The sequence below is a fragment of the Orcinus orca genome, chromosome 8 (assembly GCF_937001465.1).
Source record: "Orcinus orca chromosome 8, mOrcOrc1.1, whole genome shotgun sequence".
In the NCBI taxonomy this organism is placed as follows: Eukaryota; Metazoa; Chordata; class Mammalia; order Artiodactyla; family Delphinidae; genus Orcinus; species Orcinus orca.
In genome coordinates this window covers 51,273,793-51,294,327 of record NC_064566.1, presented here as the reverse complement: position 1 = coordinate 51,294,327, position 20,535 = coordinate 51,273,793, and the positions used below count along the sequence as shown (strand labels likewise).

Here is a 20,535-nt window from a genome sequence, read left to right as displayed (position 1 = left end):
TAGGTAGGTTCTGATGATACACAGAGGTGAGTGAGATGTGGTCTCTGTCTCCAAGGAACTCCCAGGTGCAAGGGAGACGCTATAAATAAATACATTACAGTTCAGTGTTTGGTACATGCTGTAGAATAAGTAGCAGAGAGGGAGGTGTTAATGACTTTTTCAGGGAAGAGTTCTTGGAGGAATAGACACCTGAGCTTATTTCTGAAAGAACATTAGGTCTTGTGTGTGGAAGATTCTGGATATATGGTCATAAAATCTGGATTTGAACCCCAGCTCTGCCACTTACTAGCTGTCTGACTTGGGGCAAGTTGTGTAAGCACTCTGAATCTCAGTTTTTTTCCCCTGTAAAGTGAGGATGACCATGTCTGTATCTGCTTTTGAAAGTTGTGAGGATTTAATATACGTGAAAGAATTTCATAAATGTGCTAAACAAATATTATATCCTATTTGTTTTTCTTTTTTAATAAATTTATTTATTTATTTTTTGGCTGCGTTGGGTCTTCATTGCCGCGCGTGGGCTTTCTCTAGTTGTGGCGAGCGGGGGATACTCTTCGTTGTGGTGCTTGGGTTTCTCATTGCGGTGGCTTCTCTTTGTTGCAGAGCATGGGCTCTAGGTGCATGGGCTTCAGTAGTTGTGGCACAGAGGCTCAGTAGTTGTGGCTTGCAGGCTCTAGAGTGCAGGCTCAGTAGTTGTGGCATACAGGCTTAGTTGCTCCACTGCATGTAGGATCTTCCCAGACCAGGGCTCGAACCCGTGTCCCCTGCATTGGCAGGTGGATTCTTAACCACTGAGCCACTAGGGAAGTCCCTATATCCTGGTTTTTGTGTTTTATTTATTCATTGATAATAGTATTTTGACAGATTGGAGCATAAGTTTTCTTACTCAAACCAGAAATGAGAAAAAGAAAAGGATTGGGTATGTTAGTATATAGATGTTGTTTATAAAGCATTAACACTGTATAAACATCACGATTTAGAGCAAAGAGTTTCTAAGTCCAGAATCCATGAAACTTTGGTTCTGTGCTTCTATGGAAGATACTGCTTAAGATGCTTAAGGAGTGGTCTCTGAAAAAGTACTGAGTGTGGTTCTGAGTGACTTGGATGTCAATAAGCCAGACTGGAAAGAGCTCCATTTCTTGTCAGGAGACTTATATCTGTGCCGCTATTAAAGGTTATTTAACATTTCAGAATTGCATTTTCCCCATCAATAAAACAGAGAAAAACAATAGTAATTTGCAGACTGAGAATTAGGGATAAAATGGGTAAAGTGCATACTATTAGCCATAATCAGTTAAAAGTTTAATTTGTAGCATATTAAAACAAATTTTCTCCTCTTTCAATACAAGAGACTTCTTTTAGAGAAACTTTCTAAAAGAAAGAGGGGACTTTCTATCATTTGTACTATACTAAGACATAGTATTTTACTTCTTTCTTCAAGTTCATTCCTCAGAAAAATTTTGCAAGGTGAGTTTAAATCCCAGCTCTTGGACTCATTGGCTGTATGACCTCAGAGTTACTTAATATTTCTGTAACTTATTTTATGCATCTATGAGATGGGGATATAGTGGTATTTACAATGTATAGTTGTTGGGAGGATTAAATGAGATAATTACATAAAGTGCTTAGATTGGTGTTTGGCACATGGTACGATTTCAGTAAATGGTAGCATTGTTATTATCACTTTCATTTTATAAATGAGGAACTGGATACAGATTTAGCAACCTGAATAGATTCGCTTGAAACCTGGGATTCAATCCAGGTTTGTGCAATGCCATTACTCTTTATCCTTTTACCAGGCTGCATTTTGTAATTAACATTTTATTTGTTTGGATACTATTCTGAAGTGCTGTAGAGTGTGTTTGGAAATAATCTATTACTCTTAGGTATTTAAAACTTCCTTTCTGTGATGTTTTACTAATAGTTTATATAAACTCAGAACTAAATTGGTTAGGGAAAGAACTCTTTGGCCTGGTTTTCCTGTGATTAGACACAATTTAAGGGCAGATATTCTGGGGTCATGGTCAGTGATTAGTAAAAAGAACAATGTGTTTTTTCCTTCCTGAACAGGTTTATTGAGGTAAAACTGACAAACAGTAAATGACACAAATTTAATGTAGTTTGCTAAATTTTAGCATGTGTGTACATCTGTGAAACCATCACTGCAATTCAAATAGTGAATATATCTATCACCTCCCAAAAGTTTCCTGGTACCCCTATGCAATCCCTTCTTCCTGCTCTCTCTGATCCCTCATCCAAGCAAACATTGGTCTGCCTTCTATAACTTTTTACTTCTATTATTATTATAGATTAAACAATGGTTTTGAAGTCAGAGCAATCAGGACTGAGATCCCCAGTCTGCCACTGTGTTAGTTGGGTGACTTTGGAGAAGTCATTTTATCTCTCAGCCTGGTTTACTCACGTGTAAAATAGGGATTCTATCACCGGCCCAGAGGACCATGAGGAAGAGAGGAACAGTGTGTGTAGAAAGAGCCTAGCGTGGTGCCTGACTCATAGCTGGCCTTCAATCCCTGGAAGTCGCCGGCCCAGAGTACATTTAGGAGTCAGAGCTCCAAAATGCTTTTCTATCACCTAGACCTTGTGTTCCCTCTTAGTGAATGAGCTTTCTTGAAATAGGAAAGTTTAGATTAGGCAGCTTAAGGACCTAAAGGGCTTTCTGGTACTCCTTCCTTCCCTCCTCCATGCCCAATGTTCCACGTGCTATTAATTATGAACAGATGTTCTTCATAAATAAGCAAAGAACTCCACCACAGATTTTTGAGTTCTTTATGCCTATGTTTAAGTCTGGCATTGTGATAAAGCCGCATGAGCAATGAGGTTGTAGTCAAAGTTCTGGGTTTTAGTTTCCATGCTGCCTTGGGCAAATTGTAAAATCTTTCTGAGCCTCAGTTTTCTCAGATATAAGGCTGGGACTGGGCTTCCCTGGTGGCACAGTGGTTAAGAATCCGCCTGCCAGTGCAGGGGACACGGGTTTGAGCCCTGGTCCGGGAAGATCCCACATGCCACGGAGCAGCTAAGCCTGTGCACCACAACTACTGAGCCTGCGCTCTAGAGCCCGTGCTCTGCAACAAGAGAAGCTACCGCAATGAGAAGCCTGCGCACCACAACAAAGGGTAGCCCCTGCTCGCCCCAACTAGAGAAAGCCCGCGTGCAGCAGCAAAGACCTAACACAGACAAAAAATAAATAAATAAATAAAAGTAAAGCTGGGGCGGATCATACCACACAAATTTGTTGGGAGGATTAAAGGAGAATTTTGAAAATGAATTGTATGATGATGTCATAGTTCATCTGTATTGTCCCGTGCCTTGCAGTGTTAGAACTCTGTGAAAGGTTCAGGTAGCATTTAAATTTGTTATCCTAGAGGTTTGTTTGTTTGTTTTTAAAAGTGTATTTTATTAGGTTTTACTAATAGGTAGCACAAAAAAGCAAAAACCAAAGGTTAAAAGTGCTTAGAATTTAAAGTCAGAGAAACGTTAATTCAAATTTTAGTTTAGTAGCTGTGTGACCTTGGGCAAGTTATTTTCTCTGAGCCTTAAATTCTCACTGTCAATAAGGGATATCTGGTCTTCCTCTGAGGGTTCTTGTGAGGATTAGAAATAATGTGTGTACAGTGGTTGGCAAATAGCAGATAGCCAGTGATGCTAGTTTCTTTCCTTCCATTTCCAAAATCGGTAGATTTGTGGAGTTCAGTGAACTATTACTGAAGGGATTACTTTTGTGTTCCCTATTCCATGATACAGTTTGGCCCAGGATAGCCATTAGGTGGTGTCTCAGATTTCCCATTTAAGTCTGAAAATGCAGCTCGAGGTTTATGATGCCAGCAGTTATTGTAAAGGGATTTTCTTTTTCCTAATGGAGGAACTGATGCCATGTTTTTGTACTTTGTGATTAATTCTCATTGCTGTAGCTGGAGGTACTTTGTATTGTGGGAGCCAGGGAAACCGGTATCCGTTTTCCTTGTCTCTTCTGTCTGTGTTTATTTGGGTTGGAGAATTGTCTAAAGGCTTCTTAGTGAATAAAGTAGATTTGCTAAGTTCAGATTCTTCCTTCCTGGGTGAACCCAGGAACGACCTAGTGGGCGGAAAAACAAATAGGAGAACGTGGGGGTGATTGGTGAGTTCTGCTTGTAAAGTTGTCAGCAACTTTGAGTTTGGGGGCAGCGGAGAAGAGTTGTTCCTCCGTTCCCCTCTTCCCCTCCAGAGCGTTTACAGCCCAACACAAAGAGAGCTTTAAGATGGAGGTCTGCATTGTAATTTCCTAGAAATTGCAGCTTCTGGTAACCGCTCATTCAGTTTGCACCTCTTTGCTGCAGTAGATGAAACAATGGGGACAATAAAGCCATTTATCTGATAGCTGTAGCCTCAATGGCATGTTTGTTTTAATAATGGTATAATTTGCAGGGCTCATAAATTGTGATTTTATTCTCATGGAAATACTGCCCGGTGGTATTTGGATTCTCAGGTCTCCTGTTGTGGATAATTTCACTAACATTCTGGCTGACAAGTCTCTTTATTCCACACTTCATTTTAGATTGTTCAGGCTGGTTGGGTAATTAGACCAGTGCAGAGCCAATTTTCTTTAGTTTGGGGCTGGCAGGTGGTTACTAGGTAACTAGAGGATCTTCTGAACAGGCAAGAAATTCTGCTTAGGGATTCAAGGCATAAAAGCCGAGTTTGTTTTTGATTGTCATATGGATTTTTTTTTTTTTTTTTTTTTGTGGTACGCGGGCCTCTCACTGTTGTGGCCTCTCCCATTGCGGAGCACAGGCTCTGGATGCGCAGGCTCGCGGCCATGGCTCACGGGCCCAGCTGCTCCGCGGCATGTGGGATCTTCCCGGACCGGGGCACGAACCCGTGTCCCCTGCATCGGCAGGCGGACTCTCAACCACTGCACCACCAGGGAAGCCCCTGGAATTTTTTTTTTAAGGGTTTGTCTATCCAATGCCAAAATATCTGAAAGAAAAAAAAATTTTTTTTTCAATCATCTGAATATTTACTTTCCATGGTACCAAACATCCCATTCTATTTGGAAAATCATATAGTTGAGTTTTTAATTTTCATCTACATGTTTTTTTCTGGGAGTATTCACAGAGGGCAAAGGATGAAACTAGCTACCATGTGCTAGACATTGTCCTAGGTGAGGCACACATTATCTCTAAATCTTAATTAGAACCCTGAGAGGTAGGTATTGTTTCTTCCATTTTACATATGCAGAAACCTAAATTCAGAGAATTTAAGTAACCAAATTAAGGTATCTCAGTTAATAAGTGGTGGGCAGTTTACCGGACTCAAACCTCATGTTAGGTTTTCAATTATAGCCTAAGATATTCTGAAGATACATTAAAGTTTCTCTTCAGCTCTTAGATATTTACAGTGATTGGCTCAGTAATATATTGTACATGAATTAGTACCTGTCATCAGATGTATATCTGATTGTTCTTCCTGTCATCTAATTTTTTTAAATCTAATTTTTATTTTATATTGGAGTATAGTTGATTTACAATGTTGTGTTAGTTTCAGGTGTACAGCAAAGTAATTCAGTTGTACATACACATACATCCATTCTTTTTCAGATTCTTTTCCCATATAGGTTATTACAGAATATTGAGTAAAGTTCTCTGTGCTATACAGTAGGTCCTTGTTGGTTATCTATTTTATATATAGTAGTGTTATATGTGTCATCTAATCTTATATTACTATAGCAGTTAAGGTTCATGGAGTATTTTGATTATCTTACCAAAATTAAAGGCCTTCCAGACATACTCTGTTTTAGGAATTCTTTAAAAGTTTGGCACTATATCATGTGCCAAAACATGATAGAGTCGCTGGAAATAACCTCAGACTTGTAGTTTGGGAACTGGGTTTTAAAATCTGGGCACTGCCACTTATTGGATGGTTTTGGATAAACCTTTTAACCCTCATTGGCTAACCATTACTCCTTGCATAAGCCTCATTTTGCTCATCTGATAAGAATAGGGATATGATACCCACATTAAGGGATTTTAGGGTTAGTGCCTAGTATATGCCTGTAACATAGTAGGGGCTCAATAAGTGCTGGCTTCCTTCCTTCTTGACTTACTCTATTACTGAACTATTGGGATAATTCGATGCTTCTTTCATCATGGCCACAGGATTTATTAAAAGATGGCCAACTTCTAGTGCCATTTTGTTACATTTCATGTTGATGCTGTTAAACTGATAAGAGTTCATTTTTCTCTAGGAACTTGCTGCCCAAACTAGGTAATTTGTTTAAGGGACATTTAGACATCTGGTTCATTGTTTATATTCTCTTAGTCAGGAGAGTGAGTGCATATATGGAAAGGGCATTGGATTTGTGATTATACAAACTTGGTTAAAGTTCTAGCTTTGCTTCTTACTAGCTGAATTGCTTGGGACAACTGACTTTCTCTAGCTGAGACTTGGAGGAGGAATAATAATAACTGACCTGTTTTGTTGTGAGGATCAAATGAGAATGGATGTGAAGATGCCTTTTAAATTGAAAAATGCTAGGTGAGATAGTAATCATTACGTGACTTTCATAGTTAGACCAGGTGGGGCTTAGTGAGAATCCACTGCTGTTTTAAGAGAGAAATTTTAAATTTGACTTGAACTGTGTAAAGGAAACATTTTGATGAGTTTTATGTTAGCTCTTGGGGACAGCTGAAGAGAACAGGCCAGAATGAGGTCCTGGGTAGAGAAAGTATTGAGTGACTATAATTGGATGGTAGAGGTGAGAATGGGGTGGGGTGGGAGTACAGCTGTGAGGCAGGCCAGGGGAACTTAGAGAATAGTTAAGACATGAAGTTTGGATCTTGGTCTAGTCTTGATCCATAGAGCAAAAAGAGGGAGGCTCCTTGATTAGAAAATCTTAGAACACTGAGCAGTGTGTGGAGAACTGGTTGAAAGAGTAGGGATGGTTGAAACAGTAGGGATGGTTGAAAGAGTAGGGATGAGAGAAGCTAACAGTTTTAGCTTCTCTCATGAGGACACTCAAGTTGAAATCCCAGTTTTAAGTCTTCTAGGAATACGTACAGAAGTAAAATAGATTTTGTTTCATTCCCAGCCCCTCCTACCCCACAACAGCTGTGTGTCCATCTGGGGGGGGATGTTCCAAGTAAAGCTTGTGCTTATTGTGCATGAATCACTTGGTGGCTCTCAGGTGGGCACATCGGCATATTTTCATTTAAAGAGGTGCGGGTGGCTGGCAAGTAGGGGATCTGCTTTTACAGACTAGAAAGCTTAATTTTATGCAGTCATATTCAGATTATCTCTTCCCTGAAAATTGGTTCTGTTTACAGCATTTCAGTAATGCAGATGGTATTTTTCCTAAGTGGAACATCAACCAAAAAAAAATTTTTTTTAAATAAATTTATTTTATTTATTTATTTATTTTTGGCTGCGTTGAGTCTTCGTTGCTGCACATGGGCTTTCTCTAGTTGCAGAGAGCGGGGGCTCTTTGTTGCAGTGCACAGGCTTCTCATTACGGTGGCTTCTCTTGTTGCGGAGCACTGGCTCTAGGCTCATGGGCTTCAGTAGTTGTGGCGCACGGGCTTAGTTGCTCCGCAGCATGTGGGATCTTCCCAGACCAGGGCTCAAACCTGTGTCCCCTGCATTGGCAGGCAGATTCTCAACCACTGCGCCACCAGGGAAGCCCAACCAAAAATTTTAATGTGTTTAATTATTGATGTATCTGAATGGTGCAGTGTATTGGTTAAGATAAAGATTTTTTCATATGAAGCAAGCCTTCTGGCTCTGAAGTTTGGTACTACACCAGTTTTTTCATTTTTCTCTCAGGAGGATGTTGTTTTTTTCTTTACTACAAGTGCCTGCATTATGCTTTCTGCATCATTGCCTTCTCTTTTGAGTATTGAGGTAGAATAGTTGTTGTATAGGATAGTTTCAAAGTCTCCATTTTATTTGATTATCAGAACACATTTAGGCTTCTGTTTTCTACCTCCTTTGTCTATTAGTTTGAAGGTGTTGCAGTGATTAGGTAGGAGATGGATTTCTATAGGCTCCACTCAGAATCAGTCTGAGTTATTTTATATTAACTTCTTATATAGTAATGTCAACTGATATTTGCATAATTTTTTTAGGTAGGTATTTTGTTATTAAAATTTTTTCTTCTGACCTGTTTCTTGCACTAAATTGGTAGCTCTTTTGGGGCAGGACCATGTATTTCTTCATCGTTGTATTCACTGTATTCAGCACAGATCTAATAATGATGATGCTAGCTGCACTGTGCTATATGTCTGACATTGTTCCAAGGGAAATATTTGTTTCAATCCTCATTATCCCCATTTTATAGAAGAAAAAACTGAGACTTGGAGAGAGGAAGTAACTTGCTCAGTCTCACATATAATGAAGGAATGCAGCTGTGATTAGAACCCAAGTAGTCTGGAACTTCCCTGGCGGTCCGGTGGTTGAGACTCCAAGCTTCCCACTGCAGGGGGCACGGGTTCGATCCCTGGTCAGGGAACTAGGATCCCACATGCCGCGAGGCATGGGGCACCCCCCGCCCAAAAAAAAAGAACCCAAGCAGTCTGACTTCAGAGCCTATGTACTTAACCTCTACCCTATAATTTTTCAGAAACTGCTTGTAAGCATATATAGGTATATATAAAATGTATCTTATTTGCACCTTAAAACTCTGTGAAGCAGATATGCTGTATCCACTTTATAGATGAGGAAAAGTGAAGTAAATTAATTATACAAAGTTATGCATTTGTTGAGTGGCAGAATCTGGAGTCCAACTCCCTGGTTTCCTGACTCCAACTCCCATATTTTTTCCCCTCTATCATTACTATAGCCATTGGTTAGAGCTATACATCTATTTTAGGAATAATCTTTTTAGGTATGGAAATAAATTTCTTTAGACTATCTGGAGGTAAGAGGCAGGTTTAAAGAATCTTTCTGTACTCCCTTCTTTTTCAAATCCAAGGGGCAAAATTCCCCAGTAGATAGACTATGAAAGCTCCTTGAGAGTAGATAGGACAGCTGTGTGAGAGAGAGAGTGTGTGTGTGTGTGTGTGTGTGTGTGTGTGTGTGAGAGAGAGAGAGAGATTGGAGGGGGGAGAGTGAGTGAGAGAGAGAGAGAGAGAGAGAGATTGGAGGGGGGGGAGAGAGAGAGAGAGAGAGAGAGAGAGAGAGAGAGAGAGAGAGAGAGAGAGAGAGAGAGAGAGAGAGAGAGAGAGAGAGGGAGGGAGGATCTTTATTTTCCTAGTACCTGACATGGAGTATGTTTTCTGTAAAGAAAGGTTGCTGACAGACTGCATGATTGAAAGAGTTCATGCTAAGTCTAGTACTATTAAAGAGTGATGATGCTAAAATTGCTAGATTACTTTTATATCCTTTGCTTTCTCCTGATTGCTTCATTCTTGGTCACTGATTATGTTTGAAAATTACAGTAACACTAATTATAATGGCATTTAATATATATTTGAGCCAGTATATGGTCACTGTCTATAACAGAGCCTTCATATGAGAGAGGGATTGCAGTTATGCATTTGTAATACTTGAAGAAGCAATTTTTCTATGTCTAGGGGAACTTAATTGTACTGAACTCTTTCTGATTGCCTTGTCAGATTTTCTTTTTGTATTTCTATGAAGAAGATATGACAGTGGCAAATCAGTTTTCCAGTTTTTTTGCTTAAATATGCATTTTAAATAAATTGAAGTAATGCTCTATTGTGACTTCCTTTTTTTACATTGAAATATTAACATTAAAATAATAGAAGGCTAACTCAGTAGTATATCATTAGAATATTTATGAACTTTGGAACTTCATAGAGCTGGGTGAGATCATCATCTGCTCCACCCTCACACTGTCCTACATTTCAAATGAGGACTGGAAGCCCAGGAAAATCAGTTAATTTGTCCAAGGTCATACAGTTTGAAAATGGATAACCAGGGACTAGAACCTAAGTTTCTGTTTTTTCCACGCTTTTTCTCCTTTGAAAACTATTTTCTTACTTTGGCAATTTTGAAGCCAAATATTGCCTTTAAGTTGACATCATATGGCCGAAATCACAAGCTCAAGAGTTTTGGTTCATCTGTCCTGTAAATAAATAAATAGATAAATATAGATAGATTGTGTGGCTTTTGATAGGAACATCCTAATAGCAACAAACATCAAGGAGCAAGTTCCATTAATAGCCTTCTTCCAGGTCTTTGAGAAGAAGCTGGTTTTGTTTCATTTAGCTTCTAGGCAATATCACATTCAAATATGGTCATGACATGGCCTAGCTACTTGATTTTCTGGGTACGTTGCCCTGAATTATTTTTTGCGTATGATTATAGTGCAAGACGTTTGAGAATTCCTAAGCCCCTCTTATTTTAGTCTGACATGGTTGTTATGTTCATGTAAATTACCCCTTACCTAGGAATGTCATAATTGATTCCTTTGTTCCAGATTGTAGATTTGAGTGTCAGGTAGTATTCTACATATTACTTTATCTTTTAAGAGTTAGTTGTTTTATTGTGGGAACTGTATGAGATCAAAAAATTTGAATTTTCAATCTTGATTACTTGGCTACAGTCCTGGTCCTACTCTGTCACTTGGCATACGTCAATCCAGCTGTTTTCTCATTTTATGTCTGTGAGTGCACATGTGCATACATCATGAATATTCCCCTCAAATCTTAAAGGTATTACCAATATATGGTAGGGCCCTGAGATTTGTCTTGCATAGTTCCTTGCAGGTTTTACAAGTTTAGAGGGTATATAATTAGAGTACAGGGTAGCTGCTGAAACAGATACTCAAAAAGTCAGTGGCTCAAACAGAGACATTTATCTCTTACAGCTGGGTTGCATGTGCCTCAGTTAAATCTTGGCAGAGAGTGCGGGTAGGGTAGTGTCTCTACTAAGAGGAAGAAAGGGAAAATGGATACTCTTAGCAGCTTCGTCCACAGAGTCATAGCTAGAGCCCTTAATGTAGTCATAGGTAGAGCTCATAATGTAGCCCTTCCCACATCCATTATTCTCTTCAGTACTCACCACAGCCTTTGAGGTAAGGGTATTATAACCATTTTGCTAACTAGGAAACTGATTTTGAGGTATTAAGTGACTGATTTAAAGTCACATGGTTGGCTCAAAACCTGAACCCATTATCTTCTTCCCCAAACCTTCTTCTCTAGTGTTTCTTGTCTTAACTAATGCCACCACCATTCTCTCAGTCACTCAAGCTGGAAATTTGGGATTTCCTTATCTTCCCGTACTCCTGCAGTCACTAAGCTATATGGATATTATTATTAGTTTAAGTTTATTTTATTTATTTATTTTTGGCTGCATTGGGTCTTCATTGCTGCGCCCGGGCTTTCTCTAGTCACGGCGAGTGGCAGCTACTCTTCGTTGCGGTTTGCAGGCTTCTCATTTGGTGGCTTCTCTTGTTGCGGAGCAGAGGCTCTAGGCGCACAGACTTCAGTAGTTGTGGCTCGCGGGCTCTAGAGCGCAGGCTTAGGAGTTGTGGCGCATGGGCTTAGTTGCTCCGCGGCATGTGGGATCTTCCTGGACCAGGGCTCGAACCTGTGTCCCCTGCATTGGCAGGCGGATTCTTAACCACTGTGCTACCAGGGAAGCCCTAAACTGTATGGATATTGTAACCTTAATATTTCCCAAATCTATGCCTTTCTCTCTTCCCCATAGCTGTTGCCTCAGCTCAGACTCTCAGTATCTCTTGTCCAGACAGTAGCTTCCATTCTTCCCTTTGCTGCCAGGGTCACCTCCAGTGACCCCCCCCCCCCCAACCCTTCTCAGCCTGACCTTGCCAAACTACTTGCAATCCCTGGGATTTACCATATGCTGTTATACTGTCAAACCATTACTCATGTTGTTACTTCTGTTCAAGTGGTCCTTCTCTTCTTACCCTGGCAACACACAGCCTTACTGTATTTTAAAAAATCTAGCACCAATATCACTTCCTGTATAAAGCTGTTGCTTTCTTTTCCAGGTAGAATTGACTGTTTTTCTTCATGTTTCTCCTGTGTTGATGCCTGTCATAGAACCTGTAATACTTTGTTGTATTCATTTATGTGTCTTCCTTGAACCACCAACACTTACTAATTGCTTGAATGAATGGAGTATATGACAGGTACTTAAATCCAAATTCTGTGTTTTTCTTATCATAATGACTCATCTTATGTGAGTGTGTACATATTTCTCGGGAATTGCTTCCCAGCACCGAATCTGGAGTTCTGACCTTCTGGGAGCTCTTTTCTTTGGCAGTCAGGAGCAAACTCTGCTTGAACAGGGCTATTTCAACAAATAGGTGCCATTGTGGTATCATCATTGCCCTGTCACATGTTTAGAGTTCACATAAACAGTTTAATTTGTAAGAGTCCATCTCTCCGAAAGGACCTTAGAATAATCAAGCTTGTGGGAAAATTATTTTTCCATTTTTGGGTTTTGTTTATTTGGCTTTTAATGCAGGTGCTGCTAATACGATTGTCCGTGACCTGCAAAATAAATGTTGGATGTTTGGACTTAATTTTTATTGATTAAATCAAGGGACAAAAGAGGTTTGCTATACATTTTGGAGGAAAAGTAGACAAGTTAGAAAAAAATGCATCCCCTTAAATGTGGTTTTATTCTTGAGGTTATTTACAAAGTAAATGAAAATGAAAAATAAATAACTTCAATTTACAATAGGCACAATTTAGGGAAACGTAACATCTTAGCCATGAGTGTAACTTCAACTTGGTCATTATCATTTCTGATCACTGAAGCTTACTTATTGTGGATTGAAACCATCTGTTTTGGTGTTAATCCTTTAAAACTCAATTGGTGGATGTTAACATGATAAAGGGTAATAAAGCTTGAAAGATGGTAGTCATTTGGTCTGGTTTACTTTTCAACTAATTGCATGCAAACTTAAGTGTCTTTGGGAAAAAGGAAAGGGAGGAATTAATGCTGTAATCAACTATTTTGATCTCAGCTTGAGCCCTGCACACCTGTCACTGGCTTGTGGAAGTTTTCCTCTGTAATTAAAGCTCCTCTCCCGTATTATTACTTAATTGGATGCCACCAGAGCCTGGTGAAACAGTGGAATCCTCTTAATTGCATACCAGCTCTTAAAACAAATCACCAACGTTTAATGTGGTATTGTTTTTATAAGTCTTTCCTGGAAACAGTTTTGATCTTCCAAGTCCAGAAGGAAATGTCGTCCCTGTATTTTGAAGCATTGAGGATTCTGGTCTTTATAGAAGTCATATACTACTTTGAAACATCTTTCCACAAAGAATTAAAAAACAGTAATGTTTACACGATGGTTTACAATTTGATCATGTGCTTTCCCTTGCTCTGTGTTGTTTTTTTCCTATAACAGCTTCATGAAGAAAGAATATACTCATGTTTCCCATTTTACAGGTGAGGAGACTGAAGGTCAGAAAAGTGACTTGCCTGGTGTTACACAATTAGTAACTGGTGGGGACTGATGTAGACCCCAAATCCTACCTCCTTTTTGGTACCTCATGCTGTCTCAATGAGCATAAAGTGCATGTGTGGAAATGTCATTTTTGTGGGTTTTAATTTTAATTCTGTTTTGTCATATGATGATGTGGTCTCAGCTTAGTGTGTTTGGTTCTTTTCTCTTTGAACTTTCAACCCTTATACATATAGTGGAAAGAGGCAGTGTGGTAGTAGGTAAAGAAGCTAAAATGCTGGGAAATGATGGATTGTTTAGTTCCATGTTTGGACCATGACTGTATCTAGCGGAAACATCTTTCTGTAGGGTTGGCATGGTCTTTGCAGTCCTGCTGCTTATGTGGACAAGGCCTTTGCAGTATATTTAAGTGCTGAGCAGTTTTGACAGCTAATTTAAGTGAGCTTCTGTGACAGTCACCTCCGTTGATGCCCCAGTACCGATCTTCCTCTGCTACCATTAGGACCTAGTAGTGGAAGGAGCTCTTGACAGGGAATCAGGAAACCTTTGTTCTACTGTTGTAGCTGAGTGATTTGCTACCTGACCTGGAGTAAGTTTGGTTAGTACCACCTCTATGAAGACTTCCCTGAGTCCCCTGGTGGCCTTAATGCCTTTTGTTTCTGGATCCTGTGACGCTTAGCTGCTGTAGCACTTATTGCTTTGTACTGCAGTTATGTTTCTTTCTTTTCCATTGGAACCATAACTCTAACCCTTTTTTCTACCAGACATTTGCACTTATGAATCATTGCCCTAAATTCTAAATTCCTTGAGAGCGCAGTCACAGGGTTCCTTGTGGTGGACGTTTGTAATTTGCTTCTTTAGCTTCATAATGGCCTCAGATGTTGGTTTTAGCAACCCGACCTCCCCATTATTTTGTGGTTTGGGTAGGAACTTCTTAGCCCTGGTGTACCTGAACTAGGCCCAAGCTAACCAGCACATCACATTCCTCTAGCCACAGTGATTGATTTAGGGGTAAAAATATGTTCTAAGCCTCTCTAAACTGGATGTTCAAGACTTTTGTGGGAGCTACTATAGAAAACCCTCTCTCAATCCTGCTGGACTAGAAGGGTGCTAGCTTCTAGAAGGACTAGAAGGTGCTAAGCTGTTTGGCCGCCATAAGAGGGGACTCTGGCTCATGATAGAACCAACATTGAGGAAGCAAGGCTAAAGAGATGGAAATGATGACTTGAGCTCTGAATTAGAGGCTCTTACCTAGGCTTCCCTAATCCTGGGCTTCATTTAATTAAGCCAGTAATTAGACCTTTTGCTTAAACTAGTTTTGATTAAGTTTTCTGTCATTTACAATGGAAAGAGTTTTAACTGATCTATTTCTCTTCTGCACCTAGCATAGTTCATGGCCTAGAATTTGTTACATGCGTAAATGATCTCTATGAACGTGAACAGGAATTTTTTCTCTCTGTTTTTTTTTTTTAAATGTTGAGCCTTCTTTTTTAATTAATTTATTTTATTTATTTATTTTTTTATTTTTGGCTGTGTTGGGTCTTCGTTTCTATGCGAGGGCTTTCTCTAGTTGTGGCAAGTGGGGTCCACTCTTCATTGCGGTGCGCAGGCCTCTCACTGTCGTGGCCTCTCTTGTTGCGGAGCACAGGCTCCAGACGCGCAGGCTCAGTAGTTGTGGTTCATGGGCCCAGTTGCTCCGCGGCATGTGGGATCCTCCCAGACCAGGGCTTGAACCCGTGTCCCCTACATTGGCAGGCAGATTCTCAACCGCTGCGCCACCAGGGAAGCCCTCTCTTTTTTTTTATAAAATGAGAATAATAATTTCTGCCTGTGTGATTCAAAGAGTTTTTGTGAATTTCTAGTCTCCTTCAGCACTTAGTCTATGCCAAACAATTTACCATTTAATTATATAATTATATATAATGGTTAACTTGTTTTCTCTCAACTAGATTGTTGAGAGACCCTCTAAAAGTGGGACTGCAGCTATACCTATTGTTTCACTCTAGTGCTCAGCACAATGTTGGGAGAATAGTGGGCATTCATGAATGCTTATTAATGATGGCAATAACAGCTATAATTTATTGTATACTTTCTTTTAAAAAATATTTATTTGATTGTGCTGGGTCTTAGTTGCGGCAGGCAGGCTCCTTAGTTGTGGCTCTCTTGCTCCTTAGTTGCAGCACATGGGCTCCTTAGTTGTGGCATGTGAACTCTTAGTTGCAGCATACATGTGGGATCTAGTTCCCTGACCAGGGATGGAACCTGGGCCCCCCGCGTTGGGAGTACGGAGTCTTAACCACTGCGCCACCAAGGAAGTCCCTGCACACTTTCTTTAGGCCAGACATTATGTAGAGATTCTATGTAAATTACCTTTAAAAGTTACTTAGCTAATAGCACTACCTGTTAGGTAGCTATTAGGTAAGTAGTGTTGTCTTCAGAAGTTAGGTCATATAGTTAACAAGTGAGAAAGCTGAAATTGTTGGTTGAGTTGTGATGGGAAATAAATGTGACTGAGCCTTCCAGAGCATATACTAGAAATGTTTGAGGGGTCTGGCTTAGGTGAACGATAGAGGTGAACATCAAGTAAATACCTGACAGGCCTGGAATTGCTTCAGAAGCCACCGTCGAGTCTCTTCTTGGCATAATTTCATTGATTTCCCCAATTTTATCAGTATTAAATAATGAAAGATATAGAGAGTAGAGGCTTTGGCAGTTCCGGTTGTGAGTGTAGCGTATAGTATGGTGGTGATGCCCCATTGAATAGCCCAGTAAATGCCCGCTTCCTGGGTCCTTCATGAATTAATGCCTTAGCAAATGGGCTTGACTGGTGCCCAGAGAATATTTTGCTCAGGTTCTGGCAGAACTACCTTGCTAGTAGGTAACCTTTAGTTTTTTTTGGTTTTGTTTTTAAAAAATATTTATCTATTTGGCTGCATTGGGTCTTAATTGCGAAACCTTTAGTGTTTTTTAAATTATTTATTTATTTAATTTGGTTGTACCAGCTCTTAGTTGTGACAGGCGGGCTCGTTAGTTGTGGCATGTGAACTGTTAGTTGCGGCATGCGTGTGGGATCTAGTTCCCTGACCAGGGATTGAACCCGGGCCCCCTGCATTGGGAGCGCGGAGTCTTATCCACTGCACCACCAGGGAAGTCCTGAAACCTTTAGTTGTTTTTTGTTCTTTTTTAAATTTATTTATTATTTTGTTATTTATTTTTGGCCACATTGGGTCTTCGTTGCTGCTTGTGGTCTTTCTCTAGTTGCGGCGAGTAGGGGCTACTCTTCGTTGCGGTGCTCAGGCTTTTCATTACAGCGGCTTCTCTTGTTGCGGAGCATGGGCTCTAGGCGAGTGGCCTTCAGTAGTTGTGGCACACGGGCTCAGTAGTTGTGGTCCATGAGCTCAGTAGTTGTGGCTCATGGGCTCTAGAGCACAGGCTCAGTAGTTGTGGCACACAGGCTTAGTTGCTCTGTGGCATGTGGGATCTTCCCGCACCGGGACTTGAACCCATGTCCCCCGCATTGGCAGGTGGATTCCTTTTTTTTAAAATAAACTTATTTATTTATTTATTTTTGGCTGCATTGAGTCTTAATTGCTGTGTGCAGGCTTTTCACTATTTGCGTTGAGCGGGGGCCACTCTTTGTTGCAGTGTGCAGGCTTCTCATTGTGGTGGCTTCTCTTGTTGTGGAGCATGGGCTCTAGGAGTGCAGGCTTCAGTAGTTGTGGCATGTGGACTCAGTAGTTGTGGCTCATAGGCTCTAGAGCGCAGGCTCAGTAGTTGTGGCGCCCGGGCTTAGTTGCTCCGTGGCATGTGGGATCTTCCCGGACCAGGGCTCAAACCCCAGTCCCCTGCATTGGCAGGCGGATTCTTAACCAATGCACCACCAGGGAAGCCCAGTAAATGTTTGTTTAATTGTATTACTTAAAAAAAAAAAAAAACAAAAAAAACCTTTTTATTTTGAAATAAATGTAGACTAGCAGGAAGTTACAGAACTAGACATAGAGTCCTGTGTAACCTTCCAACTTACGCCAGTGGTGACATCTTATATAATGAAGAGAATGTCAAAACCAGGTAATTGGGCTTCCCTGGTGGCGCAGTGGTTAAGAGTCTGCCTGCTGATGCTGGGGACACGGGTTCGTGCCCTGGTCCGGGAGGATCCCACATGCCGTGGAGCGGCTGGGCCCGTGAGCCATGGCTGCTGAGCCTGCGCGTCCGGAGCCTGTGCTCCGCAGCGGGAGAGGCCACAACAGTGAGAGGCCTGCGTACTGCAAAAAAAACCAAACAAACCGGTAATTGACATTGATACAGTATATTTACTAGACTGCAGACCTCATTCATTCATTTTACCATTTTTTTAAAATGCATCGCTTTGTGTGTTTGTGTGTGTGTGTATAGGTCTATCCCATGTATAGACTTGTGTAACAGCTGCCGCAGTCAAGATACAGAGCTGTTCTATCACCACAAAGGAACTCCTCGTACTGCCCCCTTTATATTTGCACATAAACCTCCTTCTCTCCCCTAGCCTATTCCTATTGCCGTCCTCTGACAATCACTAATGTGTTCTTCATCTGTAAACTAGTTTTGTAATTTTGAGAATGATATATAAATGGAATCATATAGTGTATAACCTTATGAGATTGACATCACTAATCATAATGCCCTTGAGAGTTATCCAGATTGTTGTGTGTATCATATCATATTGTCCTTTTTTGCTGAATAGAATTCCATTGTATGGATGTACCGGCATTTATTTAACCATTCACCTGTTGAAGGACATTTGGGTTGTTTCCAGGCTTTTGCTATTACAAATAAAGCTGCTATGAGCATCTGTATACAGGCTTTTGTGTTTTTATTTCTCTGGGATAAATGCTGAAGAGTGCGATTGCTGGGTTGCATAGTAAGTGCATGTTTTGTTTTATAAGAAACTGCCAAACTGTTTTCTAGGGTGGCTGTACAATTTTACATTCCCACCAGTAGTGTATGAGAAACCCAGTTTCTCTGCATCCTTGCCAGCATTTAGTATTATCATTGTGTTTTATTTCAGCTATTTTAATAGATATGTAGTACTTGTTTCAGTTTTTCTTTGATTAAAGATACATTTGTCTTTAGCATATGGTGGGTTGATAGCTTTTCAGATTTGTTGTTTGTACCCATTGCACTTAATTTTTTTTTTTTTAATGTACTTTTTTTTTTGGCCACGTGTTGCGGCTTGCGGCATCCAGGGATTGAACCCAGGCCCCCTGCAGTGGAAGCTTGGAGTCCTAACCACTGGACAGCCAGGGAATTCCCAGTGTACTTTACATTTTTTGAAAAATGTAGGCCTACAAGGCTATTTAAAACTTTTTCCAGTATTTTAGTTTTCTCTTTGTCTCTACCTGTATCCTGGATCCCAGCAACAGGAGTATTAGCAAAAGTGCCTTCACTGGGCTTTCCTGAGTGAGACTAATTCTATGGATACAGCCATCTGGACTTATTTAATGTTAGTGTAGTGCAATTGAGAATTTTGTTTATATTCTCATTTGTGGCAGCTCCCTAGAGATCTTGTTTTCTTTCCTGATGAGAATCAAGAAATGCCTTCTGTCTGTTGCTATAATTTGGGCCATGGGAAGAAAAGGCAATAACTCAGTTTTGGGGATGTGTTTGTAAGGGGAGTGTTCTCTTATTGACTGACTGAAGTGAAATTCACATAACATGAAATTAACCAATTTAAAGTGAACAATCCAGTGGCATTTAGTACATTCACAATGTTGACAACTGTATCTGTCTAGTTCCAAAACATTTTCATCACCTCAAACAGAAATCCTGTACTCATTAAGTAGTCATTCCCCATCCTTCCCTTCCCCCAGCCGCTGGCAGGCACCAGTCCAATTCTGTCTCAGTGGATTTACCTGTTCTGTATATTTCATGTAAATGAAATCATACCATATGTGGCCTTTTGTGTCTGGCTTCTTTCACTTAAGATAGTGTTTTTGAGGTTCATCTACACTGTAGCATGTATCAGTGCTTCATTCCTTTTTATAGTTGAATAACGTTACATTGAATGGATACGTCACAATTTGTTTATCCATTCTCCTGTTGATGGACATTTAGGTTGGTTTTACCTTTTGATTATTGTGAGTAGTACTGCTGTGAACATGTGGGTACATGTATTGTTTGAGTACCTATTTTCAATTCTTTGGGGTCTATATCTAGGAGTAGAATTTCTGGGTCGTACAATAATTGCTTAAGTTGTTGAGCTGCCAAACTGTTTTTCGTAACAGTTGCACCATTTAACATTCCCACCAGCAATGTATGAGGGTTCAGATTTTTCCGCATCCTTGCCAACTTGTTATATTCTCCTTTTTTTAATGACCATTTTAGTGGATGTGACGTGGTATCTCATGGTTTTAATTTGTATTTTCTTATTAGGTTTTTTTTTTCTTTTTCTTTTTTTTTTTTTTTGGCCGGGCTATGCAGCATGCGGGATCTTAGTTCCCCAACCAGGGATCGAATCTGTGCCCCATACAGTGGAAGCATGGAGTCTTAACCACTGGACTGCCAGGGAAGTCCTGCATTTTCTTTTTTTTTTTTTTTTTTTTTTTGCGGTACGCGGGCCTCTCACTGTTATGGCCTCTCCCGTTGCGGAGCACAGGCTCCGGACGCACAGGCTCAGCGGCCATGGCTCACGGGCCCAGCTGCTCCGCGGCATGTGGGATCCTCCCGGACCGGGGCACGAACCCATGTCCCCTGCATTGGCAGGCGGACTCTCCACCACTGCACCACCAGGGAAGCCCCCCTGCATTTTCTTATTGACTGATGATGTTAAGCATCTTTTCATGTGCTTGTTGGCCATTTATATATCTTTAGAGAAATAACTATTCAAGTTCTTAATCCATTTTTAAATTGGGTTGTTTGCATTTTGATTGTTGAATTGTAAACATTCTTTATATATTCTGGATACCAGATCTTTGTCAGATATGTGATTTCCAAATATTTTCTCCCATTCTGTAGGTTGTCATTTCACTTTCTTGATCATGTCCTTTTTTGCCCAAAAGTTTTTAAATTTAATCAAGTCTAGTTTATCCATTTCTTTTGTTGCTTATGCTTTTGGTGTCATATCTAAGATCCATTGCCAAATCTAGGGTCATGAAGATTTACCCCTG

The 20,535-nt window shown here is 40.3% G+C and overlaps 1 protein-coding gene and 1 long non-coding RNA gene across 5 annotated transcripts in view; one reads left to right on the top strand and one right to left on the bottom strand.

Moving 5' to 3' along the window:
* Positions 1 to 11,706, bottom strand: part of LOC125965287 (uncharacterized) — a 78,366-nt gene extending 66,660 nt beyond the window's left edge. Inside the window, exon 1 of the long non-coding RNA XR_007479002.1 lies at positions 11,542 to 11,706. This is a non-coding gene — a long non-coding RNA (uncharacterized LOC125965287). The remainder of the gene's footprint in view (positions 1 to 11,541) is intronic.
* Positions 1 to 20,535, top strand: part of FAM168A (family with sequence similarity 168 member A) — a 200,866-nt gene that overhangs the window by 16,823 nt on the left and 163,508 nt on the right. The gene's annotated exons all lie outside the window — the stretch shown is intronic.